Source organism: Poromitra crassiceps (genome assembly GCF_964638095.1).
Source record: "Poromitra crassiceps genome assembly, chromosome: 25".
In the NCBI taxonomy this organism is placed as follows: Eukaryota; Metazoa; Chordata; class Actinopteri; order Beryciformes; family Melamphaidae; genus Poromitra; species Poromitra crassiceps.
In genome coordinates this window covers 8,120,137-8,133,642 of record NC_139649.1, presented here as the reverse complement: position 1 = coordinate 8,133,642, position 13,506 = coordinate 8,120,137, and the positions used below count along the sequence as shown (strand labels likewise).

Below are 13,506 nucleotides of genomic sequence, written 5' to 3'. Positions count from 1 at the left end.
GTCATGTCTGTTCTGCATCCCATTTTTTGACATTTTGTTTTCCATATGTAAAGGTGGTTTGGTATAGTGTGTCTCATTAATGAAATTAAACACAGTGAAATGACAGCCAAGCCTGCAAGACTACAGAAGAGCTGTCATTCAAAAATAATCCCAACATCCCTGGGAAGATCAGGGTAAACATAGTTTTGTAATACAGGTTTCTGCTTGTAACACCAGGTCATCTTGATATTCTGACTTAGCATTATGTTATAATATTCAGACCTAGAATGTCAACATCAGGGTGAACCAGGACAGGCAGGCGTAGTTTACATCCCATAATTCATTACCTAATTCAATATCTTACCTGTCAACTAGATTTTAGAGCAGAATACTACCCCCAGTTGATTACCTGCCACAGTGGGTGATATGGCCTTACCTGACACATGTCTCAGTATTTGGATGCTGGGTGGTACTTATTTCTCACTCTTTTTGCAGATGGGTGACTAGCCTACTTCTTAAATATTCAGGAATATATGAGTCCTTGGAGTTTAATTCTTTCTAAGGTCCATCCATAGCAACATCAGCAAGTCCATAAGGGCTCTTGTGTCGACTTTTTTGTTTGTTTGTTTTTGTTTTTTTTTACAATTCAAAGCCAAATCGACATGCTTAGATAGAATGTACAGCAAGTGTGTAACTTAAAATGTTTTATTTTGCTTCATCAAGGAATAGTCTATTACAGTATAGGTTAGAGGTGTAACGCATCACAAAATGTTCGGTTCAATATGACGCGACACAGTGGTGTCACTGTTCAGTAGGTTTTCGATGCAGCAGAAAAATACCATATAAGTTTACTTGATTTAAAAATATATATATTTGTATTTATTTTACTTATTTATTTGATTGTTTTCATGGTCTAGTTTAAATTTCTATTTAATTAAGGACAATGTTTTTTTTTAACACCTGATCTCTTTCTTCTCAGTTTTAGTTACCATGGAATTGGCAGGGCCAAAGGCCCGTCCGTGGCCAAAGGCCATGTTTTCGCCCCTGTCTGTCTGTCAGCAGGATATCTCAAAAAGTTATAAATAGATTTGCACGAAACTTGGCAGAAAAGCAGATTATGAGCGAACTTGGAAGTGATTACCTTTCCACGCCCACTGGCCAAAAGGGGACATGGCAATGGGGGTAGCCAATCACAAAGAGGTGCCTCTCTTCCAAAAGCGATTCACGTAACACCACAAAACTTTGTAGAAATTTTGGTCATGGGCCAAGGACGAACTGATTAACTTTCCACGCCCACTGGTCAAAAGGGGACACATGGCAATGGGGGTAGCCAATCACAAAAAGTTACCTAAGTTACAAACGGATTCCAAACGGATTCTACCGTGTGCCCTCTAGTTTACCATGTAGAAGACTTGGACTTGTAGGAGACTTGGACTTGTTGAAGACTTGGACTTGTAGAAGACTTGGACTGTTCAGCAGTGAACGATTTGTTTGGGTTGCAATGCGTATTGAACCTAAAGCCTCATACCTAAACGGTATACGAATATAATATGTATTGTTACTGTGTATTTTACCTGTAGATTTATATGTCGTAATATCCTTATCATCATTTTTTTTTTAATAGTCCTAAACTACAATACAGTGTTGATGTTCATTCATTCGAGAGTGTGTAGTGCAGGTCTCATTGTATCTTCTTATCCTGCCACTACTTTCTTCATGGGCATACAAGGATATAAGCACATAAGGGTGTAAGCACAGCAAAATCTGTGAGGGATCAGCTCATTGTCCGAAGTCTGGGTTTTTAAACCAGAGTTTTCTGTCTTTAGTTGAACTGTGAAGATGATGCTGTAGTATTTTGCTTGTCAAACATTATGGGCCAGTACTTGACCTGTGGTTTTCAGATTAGGTGTGAATTTGAGGCACATGTACAGTATATAAATTATGTGAAAGCAAAGAGGGGGAGTTAGGATGATTACTGCTATGAAATGTCTGAAGTGTCTTCCATAAGCCTCTCATGGCAATGGATTTATTGGCTGTAACTGATTTAGTCCTCATACCAACACCTACAGAGGGAATTCCTCTGCATACCAGCCTCTTAGGCTTCAGGACACCCTGTCTTTATGGCGTAATGGCGTGTGCATTCCCCAAGGCTGTGTGCTTACTGCTTACTGCTAACCTATTATAAACAACCAGTTCACTCTCTGTATAAGAAGATGTGTTACCAAGGCTGTGTGCTGCTAACTGCTAACCTATTATAAACAACCAGTTCACTCTCTTTATAAGATGTGTTACCAAGCCTGTGTGCTAACTGCTAACCTATTATAAACAACCAGTTCACTCTCTTTATAAGATGTGTTACCAAGGCTGTGTGCTAACTGCTAACCTATTATAAACAACCAGTTCACTCTCTTTATAAGAAGTGTTACCAAGGCTGTGTGCTAACTGCTAACCTATTATAAACAACCAGTTCACTCTCTTTATAAGATGTGTTACCAAGGCTGTGTGCTAACTGCTAACCTATTATAAACAACCAGTTCACTCTCTTTATAAGATGTGTTACCAAGGCTGTGTGCTAACTGCTAACCTATTATAAACAACCAGTTCACTCTCTTTATAAGATGTGTTACCAAGGCTGTGTGCTAACTGCTAAGCTATTATAAACAACCAGTTCACTCTCTTTATAAGATGTGTTACCAAGGCTGTGTGCTAACTGCTAACCTATTATAAACAACCAGTTCACTCTCTGTATAAGATGTGTTACCAAGGCTGTGTGCTAACTGCTAACCTATTATAAACAACCAGTTCACTCTCTGTATAAGATGTGTTACCAAGGCTGTGTGCTAACTGCTAACCTATTATAAACAACCAGTTCACTCTCTTTATAAGATGTGTTACCAAGGCTGTGTGCTAACTGCTAACATATTATAAACAACCAGTTCACTCTCTTTATAAGATGTGTTACTAAGGCTGTGTGCTTACTGCTAACCTATTATAAACAACCAGTTCACGCTCTGTATAAGATGTGTTACCAAGGCTGTGTGCTAACTGCTAACCTATTATAAACAACCAGTTCACTCTCTTTATAAGATGTGTTACCAAGGCTGTGTGCTAACTGCTAACCTATTATAAACAACCAGTTCACTCTCTGTATAAGATGTGTTACCAAGGCTGTGTGCTAACTGCTAACCTATTATAAACAACCAGTTCACTCTCTTTATAAGATGTGTTACTAAGGCTGTGTGCTAACTGCTAACCTATTATAAACAACCAGTTTACTTAACTATGGTTCCTTATTTAAAATCTCAACGTTTCTTAGTCAAGCACTACAAAGCTGGTTACAATTCCAATTCTATCCCCCTGAAAAAAATGAACACTATTTACAACAAATGCTGTGGTTAAACTCCAATGTGCGTATAGATAGAAGGCCAGTCTTCATGGAGGAATTGTTCTCAAATGGAGTGATTTTTCTTAATGATATTGTATTGCTGGAAGGTGGCATTATGACCTATACTCAGCTTGTTGAGATGTATGGTGAGATATGCACAGTCCAAAAATATAATCAATTAATCTCTGCCTTACCTCAGAAATGGAAAAGAGAAATTGCAAAAAGAGGAGATAAAAAAACTGGTATGTCAACCCCACATTAAAACTCACAAATGGTTAACAAAAAGCAATATTAATAGGAAAATATATTTTTTCCACTTACAAACTAAATCCCTAACAGCGGTGCCATACAATATACAGGATAGCTGGGAACAGATGATAGACATCCCTATCCCTTGGCACAAAGTTTATAGTTTGATATACAAAACAACGGTTGACTCATCACTGCGCTCTATCCAGCTTAAACTATTGTATAAAATTATTGCCACAAAGAAGTTGCTTAATATTTGTGGCATAGAAAATTCTCCTCATTGCCGTTTTTCATGTAAGGAGACAGAGTCTATTGACCATCTCTTTTGGTACTGCCCCCTGGTGGCTGTTTTTCGGTCACACATACAAAGATGGCTAAAAAATCACAGCATATTGGTAGACCTCTCACTGCAAATTGTACTATTGGGCGACTTAAAAGTGCAGGATAACTCCATAAATAATATAATAATACTTTTGGGGAAAAGTTTTATCATTAGGTGTAGACATTTAGAAGATTTGTGTTTGGAAAGATTTAAAAATTATGTTAAACACTATAAAAAGTTGGAGGACTATATGTCTCAAGAGGGCCTACAACGGTTTGTTCAGGAGAGATGGGCTACTTTGGGTGTGCGGGAGGACTGGGTATGAGCTTGTTATGTTGGTGCCCATTGCTGTTTTATGTAATATGTTTTGGATGTGTGTTGATATTTTTTTCTTTCCCTTATATATTGCATAGTACTATGGGTATATGTAAGTTTAGTGACTATGAGTGCATTATCTAACTGTTAGGTCAGATGTACTTCAGAACTTGTATCTTTTTTTTCTGTCAAATCAAATGTAGTGTAATAATGTAATGTAAAAACAAAGTTTGTCCTCCAAAAGTGGGGGGGTGGTGGATGGGTTAAAAAAAGAAAAAAAAAAAAAAAGAAAAAAAACCAGTTCACTCTCTGTATAAGATGTGTTACCAAGGCTGTGTGCTAACTGCTAACCTATTATAAACAACCAGTTCACTCTCTTTATAAGATGTGTTACCAAGGCTGTGTGCTAACCTATTATAAACAACCAGTTCACTCTCTGTATAAGAATATGTGTTACTAAGGCTGTGTGCTTGCTTGCTAAACTGCTAACCTATAAACTAGGCATGGGTCGGTGTGAAAATTAAGAAAACGGTTCGATATTGCTCTTCACACCGAATCTAACCGGTATACCAAATTTTGCCACTAGGTGTCGCACTTTGAGCAGTTCCTAGTTTAGGCGAGAAATGACTGTAGTGCGACTCCAGTCCACTTGGTGGCGATAATGCAGAAGAATAAGAAGAAGAACTAGCTGTTTTGTTTATTAAATGACCATCTGTGAGATATAGTGTAATGAATGAATGGTCATACTTGACCACATGTCCGTCAAGTTATGGCCCTCTAAGATCAAAATTTGAACCTCCCCAAAATTTCAATAAACCTTTATGGCATATTATTACAATACAACAATTAGGCCTGTGAATCTTCACAGGCCTAAGCATTTTGCTTTTAGGAGCATCGTGCCAGCGTGCGATGCTGTTCCAAAACGTATCAACGCGTGTCGTTGCCTGGGAAAGGCACATCTCATAATACAACTGTTCACATCGCATCCCATAATAGTATGATGATACTCGGGATGCCATTGCGAACATGGATGCGAACAGGTTAGATAAAACTTTAGCGTCGCCAGCGAGGGCTCCCCACCGTTGCGGTCGCGGTACGTTTCGAAATCCCTCCAGGCCTGACATTTTTTCTAGGGGAAACACTGCGATTGGCTACTTCTCTGAATGTATCTTACATTTGTTAAGACGCCAAGGAAAAATAGTGCAAAGGGTGAATGATTGCATTGCACTGTTGTTGTTGTTGTTGCTGTTGCTGTCCCCCCTCCCAGTCTTTAGAAGGGATTAGTGTGGGGCCGGAGAGAGTGGTTAACCAGGGATAGTGCTGCTTATTGGATTGGATTACCAATGGGTGTGTAGTGGTGAGGAACTCCACAAGCAGCCAGCAGAGCGCCAGATCCTCGTGGAGAAGGCTCAGGCAAGGCGGTGTTACCCTCCCACCGACCGCCTGTAAGGCTCAGGCAAGCCGGCGTTACCTTCCGATCCCACAGACCGACCGCCTGTAATTCCCTAACCACTGATTAACTCTATCAAGACACAGCAAAACAAAGAACCTGACACTAGCTCATCTCCCCTCTGTCTGTCTGTCTGTGTGTGTGTGTGTGTGTGTGTGTGTGTCTGTGTGTGTGTGTGTGTGTGTGCAGATTTCCTCCCCAACTTGTGTGGCAGCCGGTGATCACCCAAACTAATGAGGATCGGCTGACCGAGTTAAAACGGAGTTCCTTTTTTTCCACATTTGACAAGGTAAGGTATCTAAATACTCCTGATCATTTGCGTGACTGAGGCCACGTTTGGACGCCAACAGTCTCTGCATAAAGTGGAAAAACCGACGTGGCATTCTGGCCTTTGCGTTCGCGTTTATACACGGCGTTGGCGATAACGATTGGCGTGCAGACCAGAGCCGTAAATGTCATCACCAACTCCCGGCAGAATCAGAATGATGTTTGACATTATACTCGGGTACAGGTGTAGTTACTAGTTATACTCGGCTACAATGAAATTTCGTTTAGCTTCTCTCTCTGTAGTTAAAACGTAAAAGTAAAGAACATAAATAAATCAAGATAAAATAAAAGGTTAAAATTTACATCTTTTCAATTACCCGGGTTATGATATTTGTATTAATAAATAGATGTTACATTCTTGTGCTGTCAAGTGCGCCCAGGTCAGCGTCAAATCAGCCAGAATAAAATGGAAACTTCCGGTTAGAACCTTCAGAATAATGGCAGTTAAAGTCGAGCTGAACCCAAAAATTATTCAGTGCACCTATTTAACACATTCACTGCCAGCCGTTTTTTTTTTTACTGTAGGTAGGTTTTGCCAGAGGGTTTTTTTGAGGATTCTGGCTCATTTTACAAGAGCCGAGGATTCTTTTCTGCTTTGACTTTGTGAACACAAAGTTCACAAAAGTACTAATAGAATGTGTGCTTTCTCTGTCTAAAAGAGTTAGTTTGTAGAGTTAGTAGTTATGTAGATATTAGCCGTTGAGTACAGCATGGTTTCAGCGTCTGAAAATTTATTTTGAGATAAATGGCTTTTTGTGAAATTCGATAGAACAGTCACTTTAACCATTCATTTTTGGCATCAGTAAGACCGTCAGACATCTAAACAATAGTTTTGAACAGTAATTTCCTCCATAACAGCAGGAAACACCCCTCTCCCTTCAAACTCCTCCCTCCGTGTGTCTTCTCCTCCTTCCTCCTGGCTCTGCAGCGGGCGTGTCAAGCGCGTTGCTGCTGCTGCTGCTGCTTGCCTGCCTGCGACGCTCCTTGTGCGAGTCAAGATGGGCCGGGGAATGCGTGGGCGATGGGCAGATGTTGATTCTGGCCTTTCTGCGGTGTTTCAAAGTGTGTTTCACCTATAATCTATTATGCAAATCGCTCTCCGCTCTCTGTGCTGCTGCTGCTGGCGCGGCCGCTCGGGCAAGTCTGGATGACTGTAAAATCGCCAAGCAATTTCCTTGAGAATGGCTTCCTCCCGCCGCTGTTTTTTCTTTGCTTTCGCTCGTCTGGGGGGAGCACTGTCAACACTTAGTGGGTCGGTAAAATAGATTATACACATTCGATACCTCCAATAATTGTATAGGAGACGTAAAAGGGATTGATCAACGCCCCACCGTCAAAAAAAAAAAATCGATTTTTTTTTGACGTGTTAACACGTCGTTGGCAGTCAACAGCTGGATTCTGAAAACGTGTTAACACGTCATTGGCAGTGAACGTGTTAATAATGTATGGCAAAAAAAATCACAAAAATGTAATTTCTTTAGTTTTTCACACTTTTTCACCTCAAAAGTTCATTTTTCAAGATTTCATTCATAACAGTAATCTACAGTTTGCTGACGTCACCTAGTACTATCAAATTTCTACCCCATTTCAACCAATCATATCACGACATGGCAGCTGTCAATCAAATCTTCATTTCAGGATAATTTTCTATTCCAAATGAAGGCGAAAATGGCGCCTAGTACCTGTCGTCTGGCAGAATTTCTAGCCCATATACTAACTACTAACTTGGCCAATTATGCAAACTAAATCAAACAGTAATGTCTAAGAATGCAAATAAATGTAACTGGATCGTTAAAACTCGCATTCCAGGAATATTATTTACTGCAATGGTGATAGTGATGCGCGCCTCAGAGAGCCTGGTTGTCAGGGGTCGCACCTCGGAGATTCCAGGCCGACTGCAGCTCGCTGAGCTCCACTCAGCCACTAACCTCGCGTCAGCAGGCTCTTCCCGAGGAGAGCGCCACAACACGCTGAATCCCACTCGATTTGGAGGCGGAACACGCCAGGATTGGCCAAAGCCCAATCCAGTCCCCAGAATTGTAAAATAAAATCGACAAGCTACTGTGACCCGCCTCTCAACCTGTCATCTCAGACAAGTAATGTTTTCAGTCTGAAACGGACTCTGACACGACGAGCGGGTTCAGTTCGACTTTAAATAAAGTAATAGCCTTATTGATGCACGTTACATTTGTGTGTGATCTGAAATACACAGAACACAGACAAATTGGAGGAATATCTGCTGCCTTCAATAAGTCAATTTTAACCCCTAGTTGAATCCTCCTATTGTCTTTCATTGTCTTACATGCATGAAGTGGAGCCGTGTCATCACAGTTTTGAGAGCAATTGTGTATTGCCCCTTAAAGCAGCTACGAGCAAGATTTTCGATTGTTATTAAACAGTATAATTACAATATTGATGCATCACATCTTACCTATAATAGTAGCTGAGACCAACGCAGAGTAGTCTCGCTTGAACCCCGAGTGAATCGGCCAGTGTTAGTCTTGTCTGTGGCCAGGGCAGATCAGGAAGTGAAATGAAACGGTTTGCAGCAGCCACTTCGGCCATAACCACAAAATAACTTCCAAAAAACCTGTTAGAATATAACGAGAGATGTTCGCGAGAGTAGCGAGCCCCTGCATGGCGTGTTCCTTGTTTATGGTCTGTTGCTAGGCAGAGCGAAAAACGGCGGAAGGCAGGGAGCTGCCGTGAACCGTTTCGTTTCACTTCCGGGTTTATCCGGCCCGCCGGTAGACAGATAGAGAGAGAGCCCCCTGGTGACGCGAGGTTAGACAGACACAGACTCTATAATCATCAACAGAGCAATCTCCGATTCACACGGCTTTGGTCTCAGCTGCTACTATTATAGGTAAGATGTGATGCATCAATATTTTAATTATACTGTTTAATAACAATCGAAAATCTTGCTCGTAGCTGCTTTAACACAGCGACATTAAGGGGAGCGTTGTTAAAAAAAATCCACTCTGGAACCTAGTTTCACTTTTTTGTGTTTTCAGCCCCCAATAATGCCATTGTCATGTAAATATGAATATTGCTTTAAAATAAACTAATGTCTAGTAAAATCTAAAGGTAAAATCTACCCTTGGCCACTCACTTACACTGTTATACTGTATATCATCAGTCTGTGACGTTCAGTGCATCCCAGGAGTTATTTTCTGACAGTTACTTTTTTGGTGTGCCCACTTTCCCTCAGCCTGCCTCGTCTACTTCTACTTAAGTGATTTCCTACATGTCTTAGAATGACTTTTAGCAACCCCCAGAGAACAACTGGAACTTGTGCCATTCAGCTGTGGGTTGTACATGTAGGTACGGTAGAAAGGGCAATAGCAATAGTCATAGCAGAGAAAGAGTTTTCCATTGAAGAGTCGCACCCCCTTTCTCAAAACACATGTATTGTGGCTGCATTGTGTTCTGGTCCATTGAGGCTACAGTCAGTGGCTAAATCAGTATCTCTTCTATGGATTTCTCCCTATATGATTGTTGAACATCGGTGCTAAATGGCGGCTCTAGAAAGAAGCCATTGCTCTTTGATTCTAAGCAACTGACTGCAAAACCTGACGTTTACTGTTGGTGTTTTAGATCACTGAAAATGTTTGTATTAAACGTCATTGTAGCGCTGGAACCATCTCAACTTGGCATCACGTCATCTTCAGAAATGCACGGTACACCACCAATAGCAGTTTTCTTAAGGGGACATTCACACCAAAAGCGTTTTTTTTTCCTTAGTCAGAACGCTATGAAAATCATGTTGAGAGCGCTTCCATTGTGCACAAAACACAGCGCACGCACGGAGCGTTTTTTTTGCGCTCCGTTTGTTTTCCCCTGTAGTCGCGTGCAGTACGGATCAGAACACAACAACCACAGGGACGGTAGCCAGCTGGTTTTGTCTGTTTGATGTTGTTCACTGTCAACATGAAAGCCAGATTATTGCCAATTCTGGCAGCAGCCGAGGTTGAAAATCCCTCGGGAGGAGAAAAGGTAGGAGGAGTGAAAAAGACGATCAGGGCGCTTTTCCTCTAATGTTCAACTTTTTTCAGCTTTAAAACGCCCACAGCGCTCCTCCCAAAAACAACAGACGCCACCAGCGCTGAAACGCCATGGTGTGTTCATTAAAAGAGGAGCACGTCTAGCGCGTCCTTACATAGAGAATGAATTGCCGAAAGACGCTGGCAGCTCCAAAAACGCTTTTGGTTTGAATGTCCCCTAACAGTGCTAAAGTGTTTGAGTGTTTTCTGGTGTGATCGCACATCTCTGAGTCTACATGCCATGGACGAGTACTAGAAATAAAGATATGGCGATCCTGCTAACAAACAAACTCCAAACAATGTCGCCACAGTTTCTTATGTTACTTGTGGTGGGGTAAGATGGTGGGAAAAAAGGCTGTGTACTGTACATGCATCACAAAAACATGCTGTAGATGTTTGTGTCAGTTTTGGAAATGTATTTGTGGTGGTGGGCCTGTCAGATGTTGCGGTTAGCCGTCACAGCAAATCCATGTACAGTTACAGTATGTGTGGCGCCCCGGTGGCTCACAAGAGTAGAGCGCCTGCGTGCCATGGGGCTTGATCCTTCCCGCGCCGACCCGGGTTCGGGTTCGTGTTCTGGTTCTGGTCCTTTGCTGCATGTCCTCCTCTCTCTTTCCCATACCTTCCTGTCTCTTACTAACTATCTCTGCCTGACTAAATAAAGCATGAAAATCCCAAAGATAAATCTTTAAAATAAATGTATTTGTGGGCAAAAATATTCTGAATATTTAACATGTTGCGTTATTGTGTACAAGACCTATTGACTGTAGAAGTGACATTTTAAATCCCTTCCGACTGTGACAATTGAGCTACCACTTTACCCATACCGTATGACCAACACATTGGTTTCTGAACATAATACAAACTTTATTGGTATGGCATATTTCAAACGCAGAAAAATCAAAGTGCGGGCACCACTCAAAAATAAGAATGACTTCCTGTAACGTGCACGCCAAAAGGATAGCTTGTCAACAGAAGGATGAAGGCACGCTTTGAACACTGGCTTTTTTTTTCTGTTTTATTATTCAAAATATTTCAAAAGCGAACATACCAAGAGACAGAACACCAATGGAGAGAGAGGTAAATATGTAAATACATTAACAAGCACAAACCTTTACCCACGGCGCAGTGGTGTGCCCCCCGTTTCTCCCCCCCACCCCACCCATATTCCCTCACTCACTCCCCCTACCCACCCCTCGAATCCCGACTCTCTACCACCTTCCTATCCCTAGCTATGGCCCCTTTTCCCACTAAACTCACTAAATGTCCATGAGTGAGTGTCTGTCTGACTGACTGTCTGCCTACCTGAGTGCAGAGGTGGAAAGAGTACTAACAAATCCTGCTCAAGTACAAGTATTGTTATTTTAGTGAAAATTAACTCAAGTGTAAAATAAAATTACTAGTCCAGGAAATTACTCCACTAAGAGTAAAAAGATGATTTTAAAAGTACATTTGGGTTTACTTTAAAAATGTTTTACATTTTAATAATTTACCTTAATAATTACATTTCACACATCCAGCACATGTTACCACTAACCAGTGTTACCTAAGCTGGCCCCGTCTTTGTCTTGTCTTTCATACTGACCCGTACTGACGGCCAGAGATGCTCAGTTTGACGATGCTCTCCTTTGCCAGATGAGCTAGAGCTGCTAGTAGCAGCGATGAATGTTAATAACTTCGCAAATAAGCATGCAAAAAAAATAAAATAATACAAAATAAATACATAATATTAATATCTTAGTTTAATGTAGATGCAAAGCATATGTAATTGGCTCATTATAACTCGCATTCCAGGAATAGCACTATTCAGGAAGAACTGGCCACAGCTCGTGGCTCGTTTCCTGGCAGGCAGTCGGCTCTCTGCCCTGGGGCAGCTGCGAGCCGGATCCCTGCTCTGGGGCTCTCAGTGAGCCAGCCACCCACATAGACTGTTACTGAAATGTGACTGGTAAGTTTCAGATTTGTCCGGAAGAATAAATTCTCTAGCGGACTGCTGTCTCCCTCCGCTCCACGAGGCACTGCAGGGCAGGGCACTGCACTCTACTCGTCCCGCACGCAGACAGTCCCTTGCCCCAGACACGCCCACTTTTCAGTGGTCAAATCAAATTCCCCCTAATGTTATGTCATGCCTGTATATAGCCCATGACGGAAATACGTCATGATAAGGAAGGTAGATACTCTCGAAAAATGCTGTTTCAGCTCAACTTTAAAAGGGTGATCATATTAGAACAGTCAGGAGTTTTGTCTGCCAATCTAAAACAATGCTTCAGCGCATAAGGAGATAACAGCTCTGAAATATATTATGCTGGAGCAATGCCAGACAGGAAGTTACAGTAGTTGGTGTGAGGCGAAGGCATGGATCATGGTTCTCCAGGTCAGATGTGCAAAGAAATTATCTATAATTTTAGAGAAATGTGTAAATTCATAGAAGTAAGACTGAACAACCATTTGTAATGACTAAAGTTTTTTGAAAATTTTGAACAAGTTGGAGGCACTGGATCGATTTCTGACTGAGGCGTGTGCATATGGGGTTGTAATAATTAGAGAAATTAAAAGCATAGATCTTTTTTCAGGTCTGACACTGAAACAAAAGTATTGATTTTGCCTGTTAATTGAAGAAAGCAGGGCAGGACACACTTATTAAATTGTGTGTCAAAATTTAGTGTAGTATTAAAGACAAAGCCAAGGTTCCTAACTGTACATTTGAAGTTAGCAACAGAGGACCAAGGTCACTTTCACTCTGGGCTCTTCAGGGCGGCGGCCAAACAAGAAGAAATACACTTGGTTTATCAAGAGAGTTTACAGACATGTAACATTTGATATCAGAAAATAACTATTTAGAAATACTGTCTAAACTGGTAACAAAAATAAATAAATCTTAATCTCGAAGGCAAGTTGTGTTAATTTATGGCATACATGTATATGGTTTTAGGGGTATTGAGTGGTGCTGAATTCAAATCTGCTATATGCCCACCTCAAAAATGGCCGGAAATGCTTTAAATATAAAGCTTTAAATATACATATTTTTAGAAATTCTGCCTAATCTATATGCTGTCAAACTGATCGGTGTATCTTTGGCGTTTAAGGCAATTCCAGATAGAAAATAATGAATCAACGATGAAGCTTTTGATTCCATATAACCGTTCATATAAAGTCAAGTGAAATACACCATACTGAAGAAAAAGTATGACTACTAGAGACATCTGAATTGAAATTCAGGTCAATCAATGTTTTTTTTATTGTGTATAGTTTTTTCAAGGTAATTCATATTTCCAACTAAATTCTCTGTTTTCATTGAAATAGGCCTACATGCCTGAACCTATTCATTCACCTTCTCTCAGCAGGAATCTGCTCTTCTCGCTATTGTATATCTTTGGCAAGGAACAGCGGACCTGGACTCCCGAGTCCTGATAATCTGGATTCTCCGGCTTACACT

At 41.0% G+C, this 13,506-nt stretch overlaps 1 protein-coding gene across 1 annotated transcript in view; it reads left to right on the top strand.

The window, feature by feature from the left end:
* The window catches only part of atxn7 (ataxin 7), a 47,145-nt gene that overhangs the window by 768 nt on the left and 32,871 nt on the right, over positions 1 to 13,506 (top strand). Inside the window, exon 2 of the mRNA XM_083660750.1 lies at positions 5,890 to 5,989. The gene's annotated coding sequence lies outside the window, so the exon portion shown is untranslated. The remainder of the gene's footprint in view (positions 1 to 5,889; positions 5,990 to 13,506) is intronic.